The sequence below is a fragment of the Periophthalmus magnuspinnatus genome, chromosome 14 (assembly GCF_009829125.3).
Source record: "Periophthalmus magnuspinnatus isolate fPerMag1 chromosome 14, fPerMag1.2.pri, whole genome shotgun sequence".
NCBI classification, from domain to species: domain Eukaryota; kingdom Metazoa; phylum Chordata; class Actinopteri; order Gobiiformes; family Gobiidae; genus Periophthalmus; species Periophthalmus magnuspinnatus.
The window spans coordinates 13,105,249-13,128,677 of NC_047139.1; the positions used below are offsets into that span (position 1 = coordinate 13,105,249).

At 40.3% G+C, this 23,429-nt stretch overlaps 1 protein-coding gene across 2 annotated transcripts in view; it reads right to left on the bottom strand.

Annotated features, from left to right (window-relative positions):
* Positions 1-23,429, bottom strand: part of zbtb16a (zinc finger and BTB domain containing 16a) — a 238,221-nt gene that overhangs the window by 101,770 nt on the left and 113,022 nt on the right. The window lies entirely within an intron of this gene.

The window sequence follows — 23,429 nt, forward strand, 5'->3', positions numbered from 1 at the left end:
AAATATATCCGCTGCCTGCATCTAATTATAAAGCGAGAATCAGGAAGTGCATTGTTGGCATGAAGTTGCTGTTAGGTTTACCGTGACCACAAAATGCTGCTCTGGTCTCTGAAAGTTAGGGAAGGTTTTTCGCTGTCAATAATTAGGATCCTTGGAATGCATAAGGTAAGCGAGGATTAACCTTGGACCACCTTTAAAATGTTAACCTTTAAAATGGACTAGGTAACTTTTCTGAGAGCATCTGGCAACCTGTTCCAAAGAAACAGCTACAATAACAAAAACACATTAAAAAATTGCATTTATACGGTGAGCCTCTCTCCACAGATCTGACACGTAACTCAGCCAAATGGCGTCACCCACTCTTCTCTATGGAAATACTTAAGTTTAATGCCATACTGTGAAATGCCCGGTGTCTCTAGGCAACCGGATCCAATGTCTTCTTGGTGTGAAAGGTCTGAAGCACTTTTACTAATCTGCAAAGTGTTTAAAATAGTTCTGTTTTTCATCTGTTCAAGACAGTATATATCAGATACAGCCTTGTTTTTAACGATCCTCACTTAAACCTATATAATATTTCTACACATTTTACCTAGAGATATGTAAGTTTTATGCCATACCCTGATAACAGCCAAAGAAACATCATTTTCATAAACACGAGGCCCTCCTCCAGGCCAAATAAGTGTCAAGTTTGTGAAGATGGAAGCCTAAACCCAAGTCTTCAGAGCAATAAATAGCAACAAAATGATTTTTTGGCCAACAAGTTATAAACTGGGGCTTTAATTACTATATTGTACAAAACCATGCACTATAAGATCCAACAAATTCCAAGCTGGTGGCACGAACCAGCTTTTCCCATATCTAACCAATCACATGAATAAAACAATAGAAAAAAAAAATGTCCACCCGTTATCAAAAGCCTGGGATCCTTCTCTTCTGTAGTGCACTGCTAAGTGACAACACGCTGTCCTAGTTTTGCACACATGGCTCGAAGCAGACATCCTCCTCGAACTCTTATGTTTAATTCCGCCATTGTCTTTGATAAAGCATTCTGTTTAGACTTGGGGTCCCTGAGGAGGAGCATCTGTCGCAAAGTTAGCATCTCTCTCTTACCTGTGACGCTAAAGTAGGTTGGAACAACAAGTGGAGCGAATGGGGGATGTGGTTAGCTTACGCAGACTTCAGTACAGAGTTGATGTTTTTAGTTGATGTTTGATGGGTCAGATAAGATCAGATCAAAAAAGAAAATTTAAAAATGTTTTTTTTTTTTTTTGGTTCATTTATTTAAAGGTGCGGTACTTAATTTTTACTGTCTTCAAAACAGAACTTGTTCATTTTGTGGTTTCCTCAGTTACCTTATGGATTTTAAGCATACTAATTATTCACCGCAAGTTTACAAGCGTCTGTGACTTCAGGTCAGGGACAGGTCTCTCACTGTTGTGCAGTGCAGATTACCCGGCCTTCTTCGAGTCCCCGGGAGGACCAAAGTCAGTGACACCTGGAAAGGGTTACTCGGGAAAAATGGCCTCCCTGATCTGAACCTGAGCGATGTTATATTATTGGATTTTTGTGCTAATCACAGTTTGTCCATAATGAACACCATGTTCAGGCACAACGATGCCATCAGTGCCATCACCATCAGTGCACATGGCACAAGGACATCCTAGGCCAGAGGTTGATTATCGACTTTGTTGTTGTGTCATCTGGCCTTTGGCCTCATGTCTTGGACACTCACTGGTTGTGAGTTGGATCCACTGGCAGCGGAGGAAGCCAGACATACCTGGCAGACCCAAGCGTATCATGAAGGTCTGTTGGGACCTGGCAGAGCCCTCTGTTAGCAGGGCCTTCAGCTCACACTTCCAGGAGAGCTTTTCCTAGATCCCGGGGGAGGCTGGGAACATTGAGTCTCAGCAGTAAGGTCTATTCCAGGGTAACTGAGAGGAGAATCGGAATTATAGTCAAACCTGGGATTCAGGAATGGTATGGTTTTCGTCCTGGTCGCGGAACACTAGACCAGCTCTATACTCTCCATCGGGTGTTTGAGGGTTCATGGAGGTTTGCCAAACCAGTCCACATGTGCTTTGTGGATATGGAGAAGGCATTTGACTGTGTCCCACAAGGTGCCGAATGTGGGGTGCTCCGGGAGCATGGAGTGGTCCAGTCCCTGTATGACAGGCGCACTAGTTGTGTTCACACTGCCGGCAGTCAGTCTGATCAGTGCATGTTGGACTCCACCAGGGCTGCCCTTTGTCACCGGTTCTGTTCATTGTTTTTATGGACAGAATTTCTAAGCGTAGCCATGGGCCACAGGGCGTCCAGTCTGGGGACCATAGGATTTCTTCTCTGCTGTTTGCAGATAATGTTGTTCTGATGGTTTCATCAAACAAGGACCAGCCCCAATTATCTTCTATTACTTGGCTCTTAAAGAATCCACTTTTCCACTCCACTACATGTAACAGTTCTCATCTTCTTCTGTCTGACATTGATGCTTTTCAGTACAATAAAAATATTCTACATTTTAAAAGGGTTTATTATTTTCCTCAAAACCTCTATATTGTCTTTTTCAAATTCCAAACACATTTCTGTGAGTAAAAAAAAAAAAAAAAAAAAAAAAAGCTACTATTATTTGGATCCATCTCCTCTTTTCTTCAGTACCATTTTTTACTCCACCAGATATTCTCAGATGTGACTACTATAGTGACAGACTTCTCCAGCGGCTCGGGTTGACTCCAGGATAGTGCCGGCGCAAATAAAACTAATGTAGTCGCTGCTGTACTGTCCTCGCGAGAGTGGGGAACAGAATGTCACCACGTCTGCTTGCGAGAGAGGCAGGGAGCCAGACAAATCTACTTTCTGAAAAAAAAAAGAGGGAAAACATAGCCTGTCTGAGCACTGAGGCTGCAGAAATGGCTTACATAAGAGCGCTCTGCTAGTCCCCAAAAGACTGAAAAAAATCCATAAACACACACACATATACACGCATGCACGCCCCCCCCCCCTCGCTTTTTTGCCTGCAGACCCACACAGACCCATGTTGCCTTCACATGCTTTTTGGGGACATTACACATTGACTTATATTCATTTCTTAGACTCTAATACCAACCTTAACCATAGTTCTAGTTGCCTAAACCTTATAGGCCCAAGACATAATTTTTTCCCCCATATATCTGAGCAAAATTTGTCTTGCCGCTGTACAGATATATTGCACTTGAAGTCAAAATATGTCCGCTGAGAGCATCTATTATCAGGAAGAGCGCATTAGCATGATAGTTCTTGTTCGTTTTACCTTTACAACAAAACTCAGCTTAGATTTCAGACTTGAGGTGAATAATAACAATGCTCAGAAATGATAAGGTAAGTGAGGAATAACTTTGGACCACTGCGAACCATTTAAAGACAGAAAACATCAGGTACAGTGCTTTTAATCTAAACTCTATTATTAGATCAACAGCATAATTTAAAGCTCAGATAAGGGTTAAAGCAGATTAAGGTTAAAGGCTTTTGTCCCCATGATTTGAGTGTATGTACAGATGTTAGTCCCCGCGATGTGATAAATACTCGTCTGCGTGCATGTTTACCGTCCCTCCTCGCTCTTTCGCTTGCAGACACACACACACACACGTACACGCACACACACATGCACGCTTGGATGACTACACTGGGGAGGACAGCTGTGTACTCCCAAAGCTAAATACTATCCATCTCCATAGTCTCAGTGGTACAACGTTGGAGACAGTGATGTGGATAGGCAAATGTAGTGAGCAGAGTGAGGTTGTAGGGATGGAAAGAGTCCTTATAATGTATAATGAGGAGTGCCCCTAGTACACAATAAATATATAAATACAAATCATGTGTATAATGACGTATCTAATATTAATATCTACGAATGTTATCCTGATATCTCACCTTTTTTTTCTTTATTTGCAACTGCCATCATAAACCATGTATATAGACTGACCATAACAGTTTAGATTTAGTACTGAATATGTGCCTATCATATGAATTATTATGACAGTGAGTATCATGCGTAGTAGCAGTAATAGTAGTAGTAGAAGTAACAATAGTATATGATAACAAGTTGCAGTTCAAACAATATGGAGACAAGTCATTTTGATGGAATTGATAAATGACCTTGGCCTTGTATCTCCCAATACTAGCATCATAAGCAATAGTAGTGGCAATTATAATATTATAGTAGAAATATCTGTACTTGGAGCAGTACCAGCAGTAACTTTTATATGTTCATGGTAGCATTACAACCAGTGGTGGTACTAGTGACACTACCAGTAGCCTACTTGTTGCATTATGTCCTAGGAAAAAAAAAAAAAGTACCAAGTAGCAACAGTGAGTACGTGGAACGTGCAACTCAATGGTATCATGAAGTGGAACACCGGCCCCGCGCGCACGTGCCCAGACGCCGCACGCTGTCAGAACAATAAGTACAGACACTGCCCCCCCCCTCCCATCCTCTCCCCTCTCTCTCCCCCTCCTCTCCTCTCTCCTCCTCCTTCTCTCCCCCCCTCCTCTCTGCACCGCTCTCCGCCTCTCCACCTTCAGCGTTCTAACAAGCCGTGCCGTACAGTTTTATTTACACCGGCCCCTTATCAGCGCCACAGCAGCACACAGCCTGCCAATTGGAGAGGACAGGCAGAGCGGCGAGAGAGAAAGAGAGAGAGAGACAGAAAAAGAGTGAGAAAGAGGGAGAGAGAGCAAGAAAGGGAGAGAGTGAGTGGGAGAAAGCGAGAGCGAAAGAAACAGCATGAGTGAGAGAGAAAGAGGGAGCGGGTGAGAAGGAGTGATGGAGAGAGCGGGGAAGAGAGAAAGAGCGAGCGAGAGAAAAAGAGAATAAGAGAAAGAGTGATAGAGAAAGAGAGGGTGAGTGACAGAGTAAAAGAGAGAGACAGAGAAAAGAAGAAGAGAGCGCACAGCGAGCCACGGAGGAACTGCCTGTACCTAACGTTGCGAGGAGGAGGTGTCGAGAGTCCCCCCCCCCCTCCATCCCCCTCCCCTTCCGATACCCCCCCGCCCTCCACCCCCTCCAGCCGGCCAGGACCTCGGCGGTGGAGTTATCAAGCAGTCTGGGCCCAAGCCAGCTGCTGTTGCAAATAATAAGTCGCTCCGGTTACATAGACAGGTAGTACATGGAAGGAAAGTATGGGGAGAGAGAAAAGGGGAGGGAAGGGGGGTTCTTTCCGTTTAAGGATGTAATGAAGGGTATGCCCACTTGTCGCGAGCTAAGAGCTGACAGGAATCATAACAGCGGCTGGGAGGTAGCAGACAGGTGGTGCTAGGGGTGTAGTGATAATAGAGAGAGCAAAGGGGTGAGTGGACAACCTTGACGTGCACTAATACATAATAAATACATGTAATGAGAACTGTAGTTTTTTCATACAAAGATGTATGCTACTTTTAATTATATCAAATAGAAACTTCATGCCAAGTTATATTTAAAGAAGACATACTGTGCTTTTGTCTGCGATGTCGTTATAATCTATGACACCCGTGGATCATTGTTATATTTTGGACATTTTAAATCACAATATTTCTCTAAAACAACTTAATAAAACAAGTCTGCTGATTTCTGGGTTGGGAGTTGATTCCTGGATTGAATAGTCACTAACTTTTATAGTAATTCAGGCAAGTTTGAGTAATCTTTAAAGGATACATGCACAGATGCTAAATACAACTTCAACATTTTGCATAATAGGTCTCCTTTAAACTGAAATGTCCACGTGTTGAAAACATTCATATGAGCTTTGAGAAACTGAGAACCTGGAATGAAAACAGGAGATGGGAAGTGGAACAGGTGGAGTGGACAAATGGGAATTTTAAAAGCCAAGTAACACAAGATGATTTGGGCCGAGTACTGATCCTTGTTGCACACCTTGAGTTTTTTAAACAAATAAATAGATTGTTATTTACAACAAAAAGTCAACATATCTACATATTTATCCATGTATTCTCAATCACTGATACACTTAATGGAGAGAAATTTGAAGATAAATTTAGGGGGAGAGAATTCTTCAGTTATTATGTTATTAGGAACACAGGCTAAAATAATATTGCTCAACACTTGGCATGTTGAAACTGAGCTGGTAACACTTCATAACAATTGCATATTATTACACCTTCTCCAAGTATCAATTAAAACCTGTGTGTACTTTTTTTGCCATGTGAGCAGAATTTGTCTTGCCCCAGTACAGATGTATTCTATAAGCAGCTATTGAGGTCAAAATATGTCCACTGCTAATAAAGTGTTTAATTGTCCGATAATCAGGAGTCCGCGTTAGGATGCTAGTTATTGCTAGCTTTACTGTGATGGCAAAACTCCGCCGTCTCTGTGGAAAAATGCTTCTCAACTCATTGCACTGAATAATTAGGATGCATAAGGTAAGTAAGGGATACCTTTGGACCACTGCAAACTGTTTTAAGTTAACTAGCTCTGATTTCCACGTTTTTTTAAGGAAGAAATCTGCATCTTTAAGTGATCATTTTTGTTCGTCATTACTTGTAACCACATTTATAAAACTTGGTTGGTGTAACATGTATAGATTTGCAGAATTGGGGGACTTCGAGTTGGAAAAATCAGAAATTATATTAAATTATATGGCAATTATCAGAAATTATATGGTATTTCGTGTGAACAAACGGTTAATTAACACATAAGACATGGTTATTTAAATTCTTCCTTGGTTAAGGCTTTATAGTGCTCTCATTATAAAGTGTTACCAAGTATGCATTGCGCAACAAACAACAAATATTGATTTCTTTCACCCGCGTCTTTAAAACCTCAAACTGTGTTATCCCAAAATGATTGCACAAACAGCTTTCACCCCTTGAGCGTGTACTATGAGCTCACAATTACAGTTCACACCATGCACTTAGGTTCATTTCTGAAAGCCAAAAGCTAAAATCATCTAAATGGGTCTCTGATCAGGCCTGCGACATTTGAAAACACGGATATCTCCAGGCAAGAGTCGCACTCACAAAAGAGTCTAGTGCTGCTGTCTCGAATAGGAAAAAATGATATCTGTACTTGGCAAACACTACATAGAACATAATGTAGTCTGTGCGGCGACCAAACGCGATGTCTTTATGGCAACAGATAAGAGACGATAATCTTGTTTTTTCTGCAAACAGGGAGGTTAGACGGCCCCATCAAAAGGCCCTCCTGATGAAATTGTTATTGATGGAAGGGGGAGAAGGAATCAAAGGGAGGAGAGAAGGAGAGGGAGAGGAGGAGAGAGAGAGAGAGGATGAAGACAGAATATTCAGGTCGCCTCTGACAGCTTTACGGTCTGTTGCGTCGAAAAACCATGGGGATGTCTAGGGAAGCAGGCAAATATTGACTTGCCGCCGCACAAATCCGCGACATTCTAAATTTGGCGGCCCCGGAACAAAATTTGGAAAAAAGATGGAAAAATATGGGGTGAGCGTGGTTGGAACATCAGTCCGGCTTGTTTTTGAGGTTGGCTCTACCGCTTGACCTTTTGGTGCAAAGTGGCAGATTTGTCCAGTAGGTTAATCTGTATATGTTGCATGAAATTAAGATCATTTTAAAAGGCGTTGTACATGATTTTTACTGTTGTGAAAAACAGAACTAGTTCATTTTAAAAGGTTTACAGTGGTGCAAGTTATTCCTCAGTTTACTTTTGCATTCTGAGCATCCTAATTATTCAACGCTGTGAGTTTATAAGTGCTTTTCACAACTTTCAGAGGTCACAGCGGAGTTTGTCACCTCGATAATGCTAGCAACAACTAGCATGACTAGCAGACAGTACACAACGGACATATATTGACCTCAAGAGCAGATTTTACAATATATCTCTAATACTCATGTAACATAAATGTGACATGAATCTCCAAAAGTACATTTTTCCGACACACACTTCAAGCAAAGGTGACAAAGTTACTGAGAGTTCTAATGACATTTTCTATATGACTTGAACGCAGAGGTCATGATCATTTTAGTCAAAGCTATTGAATTTCTTGAAGACATGGTTTTGCTTTAACGTATATGGGACATCAGCAATGGAGAGGGAAAATTCTGACGCAAAGGTGCCAACATTTTAACAAAACTTTTCTGCATTTAAAATTTTGGATTACGATTATGACGCATTTTAACTAAACATTTAACCTTTTGGACTTTTTGGTTATGTTGTTTGATGAACCATACCCAGGCTACAACTATTGGAGAGTGTAAATTCCCTAAAATATGGGGGGAATAAAATCTATATTATGAACCATATAAGCATTTATGAATGAAACAGCTGCTCTGAATTACTAAACTATCTCCGATCTAAACTAGGGCTAACCCAGACCTAAACCTGGACCAAATCAACCCTCCGCCGAACCAGGGTTAGAGCCATTTGTTTGTCCAGTAGGCCACAGACACACTGCTCCATGTTCCCGAGCCTCTTGTAAATGTTTACTGCTGTTTTTGTCTTACTTTTCTGTGAAACGGAGCGGCCATTTTCCCGAGCAAAGAGCCCCTAGGAAATAAAGGTTGTCTGAGTGCATCTCCCCTGCGCCATCCCTCTAATGCTAGACCTGTGTATTTAGCTTCCAGCGGGTGGACAGTATTGTACCATTATCGGCCACTTGCACTTGCAGTTTGATTAAGAACTGGAAATGCAATCTTGATTAATGCAGGCCAAGAATTAAGGTTTAGAGAGACTAGAACAAAATCGAGGCATTTACAGGCTGATGAACTAGTTAATTTTAAACCATTTGCTTTGATCCGAAGTTACTCCTCACTTAACTTATGCATTCAGAGCAACATAATTATTACAGCAATGAGTTTAGTGCTTTTCACAACTTTCAGAGACCAAAGAGGAGTTTGGCCATCACGGTAATGCTAACACCTAACATGTTAACAGTGCACTTCCTGGTTATCGACAATATTTTGACCTCAAGAGCTACTTATAAAATATATCTCTACTGAGGTAAGACATTTTGCTCAAATACATGGTAAAAAACAGATACAGTGAAGGTAAATTGTATTGCTTGTATTGGCAAAGTAAGACTAATTTTGCTATATTTATGAAACTTTCAGATATTTTTGTCATTTTTTGCAGGCTAAACTAGCTACGGAATTACTTACTTCTCTTCCTCTCCTCCTCAAATCTAGTCTTGAGTGAATCGTGCTCTTAAATGTGGGCTGAGTGCAAAATAGACATGCATCATTTAGGAGAAGGCCCTTAGCTCCGCAGCTGCCAGAACGCCTCTCCTTCACCACACTGCCATCTTAAACTCACTGTTACTGCAAAGCTTTGAAGGTATTTGTAAAGCGCTTTCATGTAGCTTTACCTGTGCGTTGCATTGAGTAGATTGGACAGATTGTTTGAAGCAATTAGAGTATGTACGGAAGCTACGGCTTGGAGTGTACGTGATTTGCCCTGGTTATTATCGTTCATGATTGCAGTGTGAATCTATATGAAACTAAAATAAGAATAAAAAAATAAACAAAATAGGTTAAACGTGTGGATTTTCAGTTTGAATATTTACGGTCTTGTCTTTTTGCTCATTATTTTAAACAAAAGTATTAGTCAGGCATACATATTTAAACAAACAGTATGCAACTTTCTATTTCCATGGAGTCGTACAGGTGATGTGCCACCTCTAGAAAGTTAAAACCATACTTCGGAACATTTTCCATGGAGATATACATTTTATACCACGCTGTGGAAGATTATAGCCATAGGAACAACATTTCCATGGAAACAAGAAGAAAAAAGACCTCCTCCAGGCCAAATAAGGGTCAGGTTTGTGGAGACGCAAGCCCGCTCAGAGTTTTTTTCAATGTTTTTCAGTGCAATATAAAAATGAAAAAAAAAAAAAGCTTTCATATTAGTCATATTAGGATAAAAAGTTAGATATGATGGCTTTAATTAACTTCATTGGCAGATTTTCTTACCTTATCATGCTAACTTATTTTGAAACAACTTCGATAATTTAATTCTTATGAGTAAATAAATCTTAGTCAACGTCAGGTCTACTCCAGTGACCCATATTCTGAAGTTAATTTCACAATTACGCAGTGTAGTGTCACCAAACTCACCTTTCTGGACGTTTCAAAGGTGCTATACATTGCTACAACTGTCCAGTCTGGGCGTCTAGTTAGCACAATTAGCCTGCCTTTCCCAGACACAAATGTCACCCAACACCCCCCCAAACCTGACCCTGCTCACCCCCACACCTCTGCACACCACCGTCCCGGTCTGCCCCAGCCCATGCGGTCCTCCCGTACCTCCAACCCTTACAACCCCCTCAAACCAGACAAGAATATGGGGCATTGAGAGAGACAGTGAGGGTGAACAGGGGGGTACAGGAAATGCGGATATCTAAAAAAAAGTTGTGCAAGGAAGTAAGGAAAGGAAGTGAGCGAGGAGGTGAGGAGACGAGGGGCCTTCTTTGTGAGGGCAGACAGGAAGTGAGCCAACACAGGATCTGGTATTTATAGTTTGGGGGTTTAGCGCAAAGCAAACCGCTATATACTGTAGAAGCAGCTCTTGAGGTCAAAATAAGTCCACTGTGTACTGTCTGCATGTAAATATAAAACGTTTAATTGTCCGATAATCAGAAAGAGCATGCTAACATCCTAAACTCTTCTCTCGTCTCTGGTCGTGTGAGGTACAAGTGCGTTTCACAACTTTCAGAGCGGAGTTTGGCCGCGACTAACGCTAACAACAACTAGCATGTTAATCTGCAATTTCTGATTATCAGACAGTAAAATACTTTGTTAGATGCAGACAGTACACAGCCGACTTATTTTGACCTCAAGAACTGCTCATACAATATATCTGCACTGGTTTCAAGACATTTTGCAGATACAGGGCTTTTAATTGGTTTAGGAGTTAGGATACTAAGCACTAAGCCTGAATCATTCTTAATAAAGTGTTTGCTCATTATGAATTAAATCTTTCTTTATACTTTGTGAGGCTATTACAGGTGTATCTATTATAAAGTGTTACTTTTTTTACTACACAACTGTAAGTGCAAACACTGCCCATATCGACGTGTATATTCCGGGAAGTAGCCAGGTCCCATCTCACACCTGACCAGCGCGTGAACCCTGTGACCAGCACATAGACCGGGCCGGCCGCTTTTTACTGTGCCATAAATGTGTTTATGGTCCGGGGGGGAGGAGATGTGCGGAGGAAAACTCATTTGGACTCGTCTCTCTGGTGTCTGCCTGCGAGGGGCGCTGCTGTGGGCCCTGGTTTAAGATGATTGCACCGGGGCTTAAGTGCCACTTGTAACATTGCGTTTTTATTTATTTTTTTATTTTTCTGCAGACTGGAGAGGTTGAGTTCGGTGTCGTTTATGGAGTTTACATGTGCGAGTCGAGACAAGTGGAGTGGAATGAAAGTGGTTCTGTGGATTTGAAATTGCAACCTTTGGGAGAGAAGTGTAACCAACGTCTACGGCGGGCTAAAACGAGAACTTTTATACTGTCCAATTTGAGAATGGTTTTAAGGACTGGAATGAGATGGAATTAAAGGGACAGCCAAAGTTTACAGTGGGTTAGCAGTTTTGATTAAAGCAGGGCTGAAGCCAGACAAATGTCTAACTAAAATGCATGTGGAAAAAAAAAAAAAAAAAAAAGATACAAATAATAAATTAATAGATTAAGAAAAAGAAAATCAATTGTTTTGGGGAGTTAGATTAAAAAAAAGAATAAAATTGAAAAAAAAAGAAACAAAAAAAAACAAAAAAACCCTAATGGATACAAATAATATATGAAATAAAATTAAATCACTAAAAAAATAAAATAAAGTCACTAAATTGTCCTAAATATAGTTATTACATTTACATTGCTGACAAAATTGAAACATGAATGTACCAAACATAACTTTTTTCAAATTTTTTTTTCAAATTTTTTTTTCAAAATCTCTGTTTCTTTTTCCTTGTGTTAATGATGTCCAGACGTACAGTGAAGGCCAACAGTCCACATGCGCTCTCCCTCCGCCTCGCCCCACTCAATCACCCGACACCTTTTACAGCCCAGAATTTCCTGTCTCACTCACACTTTGTCAAAGAAGACCGCATTTTAGTAGCCCTACAACTGAAGATTTAACTGTATGAACTACCAAAATTGCAAAAAACAAATTTTTATTCAAAAACACACACAACATGCACCTGGTCACAATTCTAATATATAATGTAAACACACCACCAGTCTAAAGTTTGAAGACACTTTTTCATTTATTTCTCTTCTTGATTTCCATGATTATTTACATTGTAGATTATCATTGAAGGCATCAAAACCATGATTTCCACTTTTGGCATTTCTTGACCATGACATGCTGTGAAGTGAAAACCATTTCAGGAGATTTCACAGGAAAATGTACATGGTGCAGCTTTAAAGTGATAGTATGTGACTCTCTGGAGGTGGCACGTAACCTGCGTGATCCTATGGAACTAGAAAGTTAAAATCATACTTTGGGACAGATTTTATGCCATACTGTGGAATATCATAGCCAAAGGAACAACATTTCCATGGAAACAAGAAGGAGGAGGCCCTCTTCCAGGTCAAATAAGTGTCAGGTTTGTGGAGATGCAAGCCTGCAGTACAATAAGATCATTCTTTATGAAGAAGCATGCTTTTATTTTAGTCTTTTTTTAACCAAAAAAGTTCAAATTTAAAGCCGAAGTATGACTTTAAATGATACCATATACATTTTCTATGCCATCCAAAACTCCTTGTCCAGATTCTAACAAGAACCAGGAAGTACAAACACATAAATCCTCTCCTCAGGTTTAAGCACTGGCTCCTGTGGCTCAGAGAATAGACTTTAAAGCAGCTCTGCTTGTGAACAAGTCTCTCCACGGCCTAACACCAAAGTACATCTCTGACATGTTGGTGCCATATGAACCATCTCACACTCTGAGGACTTCAGGGACCGGCCTCCTGCTGGTGCCCAAACTCAGGACTAAACATGGGGAATCAGCGTTTCAGTTTTGTGCAGCTAAAACCTGGAACAGTCTTCCTGAAGATGTGAGACAGGCCTCTACTTTGAGAATGTTTAAATCCAGGCTCAAAACGCTTCTATTTAGCTGTGCATATGACTGAAAGGTTTTTATTCTGCGCTCTTCTATTTTAATGTTTTAATTAAAGCACTTTGAATTCCTTCATGTACAGATTGTGCTATACAAATAAATTTGCCTTGCCTTGTTCACATGGCTCATTCACCACAACTGTGTCTTGTGCTAAGTCTTTAGCTGTACCAGATGATGGGATATCCTCACAGCCAAACAGCGGGATGCCTTTCTCCCATTGCATTTTTCCCTTTACTACACTCAGGTGCGTCGACTTAGTACATTGTTTATTTTACTCCGTTCTAAAAAAAATCCCCTTTTCCTCCAGCACGTTAAAACCTTCCACATAAAACTTAATAAGTGCACTTCAAACGGCCAAATCGGATCAATTAGGCAAATCTGGCAATGCGAGCTATTTAAGGGGGGAATAAACTCGCCTTCGAAACACTGCAGTCATCATGGCTTCGCTATCTGCCAAATGACAACATGCACAGGTTAGCTAGCACTTTTCCATTAAGTCATCGCTGTTCCTCAATGGGGGGCAAAAGCGAAAAAAAGGATTAAAAAACAAGAATAGCGGAGAAAGTGGAGATTCGTAGATGACATGGAGATCTAATTATGAGGCCGTCATGAGAACCAGGCTAATCAGCTGGTTTCACTCGGAAACCGCAGCAGTTAAAGTTAGCTCGTGGCAGCTAGCGTAGCGCAGAGAGAGCTGGGAGCAGGTGAGGACACGGGGTAGGGATTAGCTAGCGGATGGGTGATTATGTTTGAGTTTGGATGAAAGGGGATGGGTAACAATTATGAGCAGCTAATGTTATAATCCCTGCATTGGTAAGAGTGGTGTTTTTAAATTACATTTTTGGTCATCCCACACATGACAGACTGATCATCATCATAATCAAGTATCTATTACCACTCGCTAGTTTTGACCTGATTGTGCTGTCAGGCTCATCATTTGCTCTTAAAATGTTCATATTAACCCATGCTACATGATCCTGGTGTTTTTATTTGGTTATTCTGTCCGTAAATCAAGATATGAACATTAATAGACTAATCAGGTGCCTTCTTTCCTCACAGTTGCTTCCGCTAGCGATAGCAACAGGTTTGACTGACAGCGGAGCATGCGGAAAGGGGCGTTACCTTCGACTGCCTCGCTCTGGATTTGACTCTTTGGTTGCTATAATTCTCGCGGTTGAAATTCCAAATATGGAACTCGGCTTCGAATTCGCCCCTATAACCACTGGTCTCGACGAGCTTCATTTGACTGGAGCTGAATGCTATGGGTCCCCTAGTCCATTTTTTTTATACAGTCTATAGATGTGATGTTAGCAATATTTTTTTTTCAATTTGTTATTTTTTTCAAACAAGACATGGAACCTTTAACTTATATTTGCTCATCTATCAAGTTAATGTATCACACATCGTCATAACATAATTCAAATACTGTTACTGTATAAATTCATAAAAATAATTAACCAAACCAATAGCATAAACCAAATAAATTAAGTTGACAAAACTATATTTCATTGTGTTTAATAAACCTTAAACATTTGCCTGGTTTATACAAGGCAAGTCCCATTATAGCCCGTCTGTAAGTGAAACCATATGTGGAATCCTCTCCCTGCAGATTCCATACGTCATAAAGAATAGACCGAACAAATAGACCTCTTTAATATACACGATGTAAGCTCACCTCTTCCGTGAGCCTAATGCACCGCGAGCGCTAAATCAGAGCAGTTAGCCTGGCTGCGCTGCTAGCCACTCCGCGCTGCCTCTCCGGATATAGATAGAGCCGGCGCTGATAGCAGAGCAGCTATGACAGCTCCTGGCAGCCGGCCAAACACGCCAAGTGTGTGTATATATTTGTACGGCTGGAGAGAGGAGGGGGCAGGGGGGGAGGGAGTCAGCTGAGGCAGAAATAGGCCAAACAGTGAGAGTACAGTTCAGAGAGTTCGCCTGTCCTGCTATGGCCCCTATATGTACTATACACTGTGTGAAATATGGAACTTTTCTTATCTGTCTGACTTGTCTGGGGCATAGTGTGCCAATATGGTTTATCATATGGTTTACTATGCACTGTCAATAATTACACAGTCTGATGTGGAGCTTTTGTGAGTGCTTTTTGTTCCTTACCTTGTTACCGTATGCAACTAAGGTTACGGAAGAACTGAAGAAAATGACCACATATTTCTGGAGTAGCAATTATTGGTAGTTTTCAGATTCAAGAATGAGATGATGTCAAACCTCCAGATCAGGGCAGTGGTAATCTCTAGACAGTGCTCCACTAAAGCCTCTTCATCTCACAAACCTATTTTTATCATTTCAGCAAATGTATTAAACAACATTTTAGCAGGTATGGTTTGTAATTTGTATTTAAGATTTAGATTTTCAGTTTAATAAATGGGATCCATCTGTGTCCCCAAATGTTAAAATCAAATATATGTTTTACTGGTAACAGTTGTAAAGCTGATTTATTCTTAACAGGGCTATCAATCAATTTAAAAATCACGATTAATTGCATGATTTTCCTGAGTTAACTCACAATCATTCGTATTTAATATGACTATGTTTTAACACATTAAGCATTTTCTTGTTATCTTATTGCTTACTTTACTAATGGCTTTATTTGTAAGCATAAATACTATGAAGATTTTTTTTATTATTTAATATCATATATAAGACATTATCGTCAACACTGCTGAGGCTCTGCTGTCAAGTGTTCCAGAGTAATGTGCTCTGTCACTGATTCTTTCGCAATAACATGCTTTCTGCAGTCAGAATATATGAGAGACTTTTATTGTGTATGAGCCTTTGAGGAAGTGCTAAACTAGCGGAGCCCAAGTAAAAATTCCGCTGATTAAGATGTCATCATACATTTGGAAGGCTATTGTTTTGGATAGTTTCAACAACATGACGAAAGACTAGGCATTTTCCAGAACCAGCAGACCCTAGTCTGACCCAGAGTCACTTTAAACTGCTTTTTATATGAACCGCTCACCTGTTTCCTCAAATTCAGATGAAGTTAGACCACACTGATGAGCAAAATGAAAATGCCTTAAAACATGTGACAGCTAAAATTGACTGCCCTAATTCTTAATAACAAAAACATTGGAGATATTCATTTAGTGTTTTGGTTCTCAAGACAATGATGAAAAATCTGAAAGAATGAGCCTCACATGAGTCTCTTATTTAAGTTGCCAGTTTCAGTGCTGAAATCCAGTTGGTTTAAACCTAAAAGATCTAAATCTGATCTGAATGGTCACTAAATAAACCCCAGCACATACAGTCAATAATTAATCAGAGCTAGTGCAGCCTCTGCAGCTCAGTGAGTGAATTCTGGAGGTTTCACCTGAGCTTTCAAAACGAGTTATGAGTTTTATAAATACTGAAACAATCTTGCATGTGTCCAATTATAGTATACTTTTTAAGAGTACAGGTTAAGTACAGTTCCTTTAAGCCACATGTTGCTCCAAGTCCTCGCACCCTGTGATATTTTTGTATGCTCAGAAATCAGGGCTAGATCACTTACCTTTTGTCTCCATGATTTTAAATTCTAAAGCTGAAATGTCAAGACTCAGATCTCCAACAATTCAACCACTAATCTATAAAATACACAGCAACAGTCACTACCACTCTCTCCCAAATGAAACTTTCGACATACATCTACGACCGTACCACATAGGCGTACTGTCGGAGTGACAGGATGCTTGCTTTTGGGACTTTCAACTTCTCCGAGATTTCTGTCTGATGTTCCCGGTGCTGCTAGCTAGCACCTCTTCGGCAGTTTACATGGCGTTTGAGCTTTTGACGCGCGGCGGCCATGACAGTTTGACAGGGGACATGTGTAGCTTGTCTCCTGCCGTATCCGCGCCGCTCTCATTACGTCTTTGTCCCCCTCAATGTCACTTTCCCGCGGGACGTTGAGACATGATCGGACAACGCGGGGGGAACTTAGCTGGCTATTAGCGAGTCATTTCCCAGAGTAACTGCGCCGAGCTACATCCATCAAGCTCAACGCACTCCGGGGGAAAGATGGTGCCGCGTTGGTTTGGTGTATTGGTTTTAATTAGGTAAATAAGAACGCTGTTTGGGTGTAAATAAGGGTCATAACTGAATTTTGTTATCAATTTTACTGTTATATTGTTCAACATATAGGCTATTACTGGAATTTCCATAGCATAGCCTACACAATAAGGAAATTGTTCCCAAGTAAATTTAAATTAGCATGTTTCAATAGCTGGCATAACTACACCAGGACTAACACCAAACAAAAACAATGCTGAACTTGATCAATACTTTGACTACACTGACCAGGTTTGAACAAGGTCTGAACAAGAACTGGACCAGGAATGGACTATGACTAAATTTATATATTATATTACACAAAATTGATTCTTGTGAGCTTTAAGCCATGTTATAATGTTGTAACCTCATCAAAAACTCTGTCTCTACATCTCCAAAGCTCAAAAATGCCCTGTTACACCATGTGATGTAATGTAATGCTAGTTTTCAAGTTAACAGCTACCTTTTTACTTTTAGTTCAGTAAAGATTGGATATTTCAGGTCTGAAATCAGTGATTCTAGTGAAGGTGTACACAGTGGAGCACTTTCCGCATGACATCACAAGATGGAATTGAGTTTTTGGCCTAAATATGCAGGGTTTGTGTGTTAAACATGTGGGAATGAAACAAAACAAAACTTCCAATGTGTTTTTGATGAGAAAACATTATATCATAGATCAGAAAAGAGAGTGAAATAGTGCAAATGCAATATTGGCACAAAAACTACAATGGATGTATAGTAAAAGTTACAAGCAAAAACAATCAACTGGACAAAGAGTTGTAGAAGTGAAGACGTTTTGCTGCTCATCCAAGCTGCTTCTTCAGTCAGATTGTTGGTGGACACTGCCTTATACACTTACATCTATCTGCTAGTTACACTGAAACTGTAAACAGCTATTGTTTACAGTTTCTTTATGTTTCTATATATTTCTGTATGTAGGCTATGTCTATTGAGCTACACTAAGTGTGCACTGTGCCTGAGCCATACTTGGCATATTCATTCAACTCTTAATGGATGCTTTCACACCTCCATCACCTCCTTCATAGGGCTAGCTAGAATGACAATAGGTGGGCATCCAGTTTCAGTGTAGTTAGCTCCTCCTTTCAGGTAAATATAAGGCAGTGTCCATCAGTAATCTGACCAGAACTGAAGAAGCGGCTTGGATGAGCAGCAAGACGTCTTCACTCCTACAAAGTTTTGTCCAGTTGACAGATTTTTCTATTGGCTTTTATTATGGATCAGATTTGGACGACTGTGGGATTACATACATAATGAATATATTGTTTGATCTGCTGTTACTAGATCATAGCATGAAATAAATAGGCAAGGAAAGTTTATTTGTATAGCACAATTGTTTTATTGTGGTTTTAATAAGACACTAAAACCACAATATAATAAATCAAAACATTAATAGTCCTAAATAATCATCATAAAATTGACATTAAAAGAAGAGTGCAGAACAAAAACCTCAGTCAAATAAATAAAATAAATAACCGTCGTAAATTGTGATAGACACATGATGCACTTGGGTAACCACAACTTTCCAAAGCAGCCAGCTAATGCTAACTATTTGCTAATTTCTTCATTTCATATGGATAGATGACTTTTCCCCAGTTACTTTCAACACTACAATAAGCTCAACTCGAACTTAAAAAAACAAACAAAAAAAACTGCAAATCAAAAGTTACAAATCAATAACCCTCCAACTCCCCCTCCTCAGTAGGGAAACCCATTTTAGCCGTCTCGGAGAAGGCCTTGTTTACTCTGGGATAGCTGTTGCGTCTCCCTCTCTCTCTCCCCTCTCCTTGTCTGTGCGTATTAGTATTCCGCGGCGCCGGCTTGCTTGTTTTCAACAGTTATAACACAATATCCATGCTTTAAAGCTTTCATGTCGCACCTCCCCGCGGAATTAGCAACGATCCTTGTGTGTCCTGGCTACTTCCAGATGGCTTTTGTGTGCGCGTTTTATCTTCCGCTAGCTGCCTCCTTTCACTTTCTCTAGCTTTTTTTTTTTTCCTTTTTCCCCACCACATGAAAGTGCCGTTGGCGGATCTTTGCTTAGCCGGGTTCATTCTCTCCTTCATCCCAAAATATAAAAGTTTCAAAGCGGCATTTCATGAGGGAGCTTCTTCCATAAATGGGATTCATAGCTTGCTAATCTGCACAGCGAAATTGATCTAAAAACTTTCCCAGAGCTGTTGGCCCCACTTACATAACGTAATAAAATATAATAAAAAAAAGGTTATGCCGGCGGAGAATATTTACTTTTATTGCCGTATATGTCGCAAACAATCCTCCCACTTGGTTTTTCCCTTTTGGGAGTGTGAAAGAACAGGATCTACAGCCAAAGAGCCATGACATTTGAGCACATTGCTACGAGCCGCAGTACAAAAAAATAAATCGCGGAGAGAACATTGTGCTCAAAGTAAGGATTCAGAAATAACCCTTGCAACTTGCACAGAGAAGACCGACCGCGCAAACTACATGCAAGTTTGGTTTTCAAAGAGGAAACCACATGTAATCAAGGGGCAATCGTCATGGAAACGGCCTTCGCGTACTTGCGGTAATAACATTTGCATATTATTATAAGTTATAGTTGCTGTAAAAGATTGCACAGACTTGCATACATACTTTTTCAAATTTTGTTTTAATAATTTATTGAATGTGAAAAAAACCACCAAGCTTAAAATTCAACGTTTCATGTTATCAAAAATATGAATACAATGTAAAAAAAAAAAAAAAAAAGAAAAGAAAAGTTGTTTAATATGTTTGTTAAACGACTGCAACTTGTTTTCTCCTGGATGCCTTTCCTCATGTATGAATGTGGGAATCAAATTGGTTACCTTCTGGTTGGCGGGCAATCACACCATCTTAAACAAAACCACTAGTCGCACCATACTTGTCATGTATTACCACCAACTCTCAATTTTTCTCACCCAAACATGAAACCATTCTAAAAACAGTTCCCTTCTGGTTCATGGTCAAATGCCAAACCCACTACACCACCACCTCAAACTTCACACCATCTAAAACATAACCACTTGTAGCATCATACTTTTCATGCATTCCCACCACTCCCAGCTCTTCTCCGCCAAATATGAAACCATTCTGAAAAAGATTAGCTTCTGGTTTACTGGCAAACACTTAACCCACTACACCACTCCCTCAACATCACACCATTTTAAAACATAGCTACTTGTCAGATCATACTTTTCATGCATTCCCACTGCTCCTAACTCTTCCCACTCAAACATGAAACCAATCTCAAAGCAGTTACCTTCCGGTTCATGGGGCAAACATCTAACCCACTACACCACTCCCTCAACATCACACCATTTTAAACATAACTACTTGCATATATACTTTTCATGCATTTCCACCAAATCTCAACTCTTCTCACCCAAACAGGAAACCATTCTCAAACTGGTTACCTTCTGGTTCGTGGGCAAACACCTAACCTACTACACCACCACCTCAACATCACACATTTTAAACATAACCACTTGTCAAACCATACTTTTCACGAATTCCCACCCACAACTCCTTTTCCTTAAACATGAAACTATTCTCAAACTGGTTACCTTCTGATTCAGGGGCAAACGCTTAACCCACTACACCACCAACTCAACATCACACATTTTAACCATAACCACTTGTCGGATCGTACTTTTCCTGCATCCCCAGCGCTCCTAACTCTTCTCACCCAAACATGAAACCATTCTCAAACTGGTTACCTTCTGGTTCGTGGGCAAACACCTAACCTACTACACCACCACCTCAACATCACACATTTTAAACATAACCACTTGTCGGATCGTACTTTTCATGCATCCCCAGCGCTCCTAACTCTTCTCACCCAAACATGAAACCATTCTCAAACTGGTTACCTTCTGGTTCATGGGCAAACACCTAACCTACTACACCTCCACCTGACACCATTTTAAACATAACCACTTGTCAAACCATACTTTTCACGCATACCCACCAACTCCCAGCTATTCTTCCCCAAACATAAAACTATTCTCAAATCGGTTACCTTCTGGTTCACGGCCAAACACTTAACCCACTACACCACCACCTCAATATCACACATTTTAAACAAAACCACTTGTCAGATCATACTTTTCATGCATTCCCAGCGCTCCTAACTCTTCTCACCCAAACATGAAACCATTCTCGTGTCCATTCAAACCGTCCCCTGCGCTCTCCACCTGTCACACCTTCCTACATTTACTGTCACTCTACTTCAAATACCAGCTATGATCCCAGTCCAAGCTGTCACCGAGCGCCGACTTCACTCCGCGACTCCGCTTCCCCCAGCAGACTGCGCCCGCGTCCCGCCCATCACGTCCCGTAACGGTTAGGGCCTTGTTGTCGTGGTAAATGCCGTAACAACTTGAAATATTTAGATGACATTACCAAGAATGGATGTCAGCTGATGGAGAGCGACAGATAGTTCATTGTGTTTTGACGGATTGTTTCTGGGTTTAGTGCAGACGGGGGCAGTTTAGCATGGGAATAGCGTCGTTAGCGTAAGTGGTGCGCCGCGGGAATAAATAGGTAGCTTGTGTAAAGGTCTACTTGTCATTAAAGTGCAAGTGGCAGATTAGACTACTCATTTCACTAAGACGTAGTTAACACAATTATATTTAAGATTTAACAACAAATCCTGCAGTTTTTTAAAAGTTTACAGGCCTAATTTTACTTCCTGGTTCACAACAGTCATGACTGGCCTAAAGACACCTATGACAACACCCTTATTTTGTTAAATTAAGGTTTAAACTGTCAGAAAAATGTGTTCCTTGTGCGTAAATTGTATTGTATGTGTATTTTGGATGGAATTTTTGGAGTTAATGGCGTAGTTAGAGGTATTCTGTTTTAGAGCTCACTGCTACTTCCTGTATTTTTGTACTTTTCCACAAACTGCCACTTGACTGATGTAAAACTATAATAAATATTTACCACAGATACTATTCCCACTGATATAGTAATACATCAAGCAGGGGTGTCAAACACATTTTCACCGAGGGTCACATCAGCAAAATGTCTGCTCTGAAAGGGCCAGATGTAAAATAAGTCTACTAAAACTACTTAAAAAAAAAAAAAAGTTCATTAACTGTTATTACCAATTCAAGTTACAAATATTGCATGTGCATTTGCCTAGATGTTAAAATGGCTGTGTAACTGCATGTCTCTTGGTAAAATTACATTTTAAGTCTATCAAACCTTTTAATTTACCTTGTCGAGGACCATATAAATGATGCGGAGGGCCACATTTGGCTCGCGGGCCTTGAGTTTGACACGTGACAGAAATATGAAACCTGTCATATGCACTTTAAGGTCTCAAATAGACAGAGGTGTGTTAAGTAGCCAAATATTATACACAAACTAGAGTAATGCTACTTCAAAATAATATCACTCACTTAAAAGTAGAAAGCAGTGGTGGAAGAAATTGTGGTTATATGTATGGGAGCCGTGTTTTTTTTTTTTTATTAGTAATTATAGTATAGAAGAGAATAGAAGTATAATTATAGCTGCAAAGTTTTAGCGCTAATGCAAAAACGACTAGATGCACCTGAACGTCTCGTAGCCTCTTTATCCGGCGCTTTTACCTGCATGTAGATTGGGATGTCGTCTGACAGGTTTTGGGCCAAAGGCAACTTGAATTTGATTGTTTAGCGCGTTGTGAGTTCTCTGCGCATGTAAACGGAGTGAATGTGTTACCTTTCCACAGACCGAACCTGTAACTTGGCCTGTATCCTGCTCGTCTCCATGGAAATATACAAATATACCTCTTTGTTTTTCTGACAGCGCCGTGAACCCTTGGCCTTTTTGTAATGAGCTTCATAATGAAGTTACCTGAAATTGGTTTTTACTTCACAGGTGTCAGGGTCAAGAAATGCCAAAAGTGCCCAAGCAAAACAGGTTTGGAGTTATTTTGGGTTTATTTTTTGTTTACTACATTCCATATCCTTCAGAAAGAATCTATAATGTAAATATTCTCGTAAATAAAGAAGCATAAATGCAAAAGTGCGTCTCAACTTTTGACCAGTAGTTACATAATGCACCTTTACAAAACATACCTAAATATGAGGACACGCTACGATTTGCGGCAAACCGTTCCCACGCCACGTACAAAGATGGCCCTGACCGCTGCCCCATCTGCGTCGCTCGACAAATATTTCCCCGTAATGACGTTTTAATTGGAGTCATCGCAGGATTCACTACTCCATTGGAAATAAGAGGCTTTCCATTGTTGTTTTTTTTTCATTGGCGCGATCACCGTCGGAACACCAGACTGCATTTTGTCCCTGGGAGCTGTCCTG